Source organism: Etheostoma spectabile, chromosome 15 (genome assembly GCF_008692095.1).
Source record: "Etheostoma spectabile isolate EspeVRDwgs_2016 chromosome 15, UIUC_Espe_1.0, whole genome shotgun sequence".
NCBI classification, from domain to species: domain Eukaryota; kingdom Metazoa; phylum Chordata; class Actinopteri; order Perciformes; family Percidae; genus Etheostoma; species Etheostoma spectabile.
Window position 1 is genome coordinate 11,413,715 of NC_045747.1, and position 2,462 is coordinate 11,416,176.

Sequence of the window (2,462 nt, forward strand, 5' to 3'; positions counted from 1 at the left end):
CCCCCCCCCCCCCCCGCTGGCTGGCTCATCGGGAGCACCTTGGGTTTCAATGCTTTGCTCAAGGAAACTTTGACATGGGGAAAGGAATACCTTTTGATTAACAGACAATCTGCTCTACCTCATGAGCTACAGCTGCCCAGAAAATAGTGAGGTGGCAATCACACTTCAAATCATCAAATATCTTGTTTTGTCCAACCAGTCAAAACCCCATATGTATATATTCAGTTTACAATCATTTTAAAACAGTAAATGTAGCCTACCAAATACCCATATTTGAGAAGCTGGATACAGAGAATGTTTTACATTTTTGATTGAATATAAATTACTTATACAATTAATCAATTACCAAAAAAGTTGCCAATTAATATTCTGTTAATCGAATTATCGATTGACTTTTCACCGCAGCTCTGTAAAACACTGAAAAAGAGAAATTCCTCAAGTAAAGACCACATATGATTATATTCACTGTACATTTTCACTTTGTTTTAGAATACACTCTTGGATTATGTTATAGTGCCCCCAGCAGCGAACTGGCAGTATAACAGTGTGCTACCAGGTGCTATAATAAGAAATTGGACTAAAAATTAATAAATTAAAATTAATATAAAAATGAATTTCTACATTGCTAAAAAAAAATAATAATAATCAACTGAATGTTCACACAAGGTTACAACCACATGCATTTAATTATGACTTAAGATGTAATATTTGATTTTGTCCTACTACAGATATTAATTAGTTTAAAACATTAAAAGGCACTGTATTTAGAAGAGGTCAGAGGTTTAGGTTTGGCTCATGCATGTGTGTGTGCTTTAGGAAATCTTTGTCTTTCTACTCTGTCTCAGGACCTGCGAGTGTTTAGGGATGTGGGCGGAAAGGGGCGGAGGGTGAGGGGGAGTTAGCGTCATCTGGCAGCTGGGGGGCCGTGTGTTCCACTACACAGCATTCAGTCCTACATAATGTCCTCTTCCAAGCAGTCAGGGACATCACATTCAAGATACACACAAAAGACAAACAAAAAAGGACAAATAATAATCAACAAATACTTTACTAAAAATGAACTGGAGAACACACAATGTTGCAGGAAAAAAATCACCATAAGTGACCATAAGTTTGTGTGTTCAGGCCTCTATTCGAAATAGATAGTATAAATAGCGATCGATCGCGCACACACACACACACAGACACACACACACAGACACAGACACACAGACACACACACACACAGACACACAGACACACACAAAACAGGGCCTTAAAGATAAACACAAACCACAGTATAGATCTGTGACTAATCACATTCTTCTTGATGAGTCACTTTCTGAGAATAGGGAAGCAGTTTGCACACCACATGATCACTGCCATGGCCTCCCGGAGGCATACAAACAGTGGAGAATCTGACTAACTGACCATTGTGTCGAATGACAACACAAAATAAAACAGTACCAGTTTAACACAGATGGTACGTTTATGGCTGGAAGCAAAAATAAAATAAAATAAATAAGCACAGAACTCGTCTAGTCCCAAGGCACAAATGTGCAATACTTTAAAAGGCAAAACCAACTGTCCTGGGTGAACATTAAGGAGATAGAGAGCAATTTGGTTTAGTTTATATATACACACAGTATTTGCCTGGGACTCACTTAAATGTCCACCTGTGGGGCACGGGGGACTACATTGAAAAGCTATCAACATTAGGAATGCACCAATACATCGGCTGGACATCGGAATCGCCCGACCATATTTACCGTCATGGGCCTATCATGGGCAAATAAAAAAAGGGGTGAATTGAGATTGCGTTTTTATTTTCAATATGGTTCAATATTTTTTATAATGAAATTGATTTGTTTATCTGGCCCAAAGAAAACAACAAACATCGGCATTGGTATTGAATTCAGCCAAATAAAAATTCTACACATAGGCATCAGCTGAGAAATTTGTAATTGGTGCATCCCTAAGTCGTTAAAAGGGTCTGAAAAGTCATTCTATTCTATCTAGTGAGAAAGTTGCCAAGACGGCAAAACTGTTTGTGTGGCTCTGACAATTATCGGTTACTGTCTGTGCTGCTGTGCGCCCAACGGAACCATTGTGCGCTACATGCGTGTAAATCTGACCAACACAGAATGAGCTATATCAGAGACTGATTGGCTGTTAACTGGTCATGGCCAATCAAGCTGAAAAAGGTGATTCCGATCACCGTCGATCGATCAGTGCATCTCTTAATTTGGAGAAGTTGTAATCTTCTAGATGCAAACCCCCTACCATTGCTACAGAAAGATAGTGACTTAATGGCACAAGTCGGAGGGAAAATGTTGAAGGTTTTGTGCAACTGAATCAAAGCCCACTGGAGACACAGAGGAAGCAGCCGGTCTGAAGTGAGACAGCATTTACCAGAAAGACAGGCAGGTACAAATAATACAGATGGCTATGGGCACCAGGCAGACACATGAACAAAGTTTAAA

General features: G+C 39.4%; 1 protein-coding gene across 4 annotated transcripts in view; it reads right to left on the minus strand.

The window, feature by feature from the left end:
• Positions 1-2,462, minus strand: part of brd4 (bromodomain containing 4) — a 33,554-nt gene that overhangs the window by 13,405 nt on the left and 17,687 nt on the right. The window lies entirely within an intron of this gene.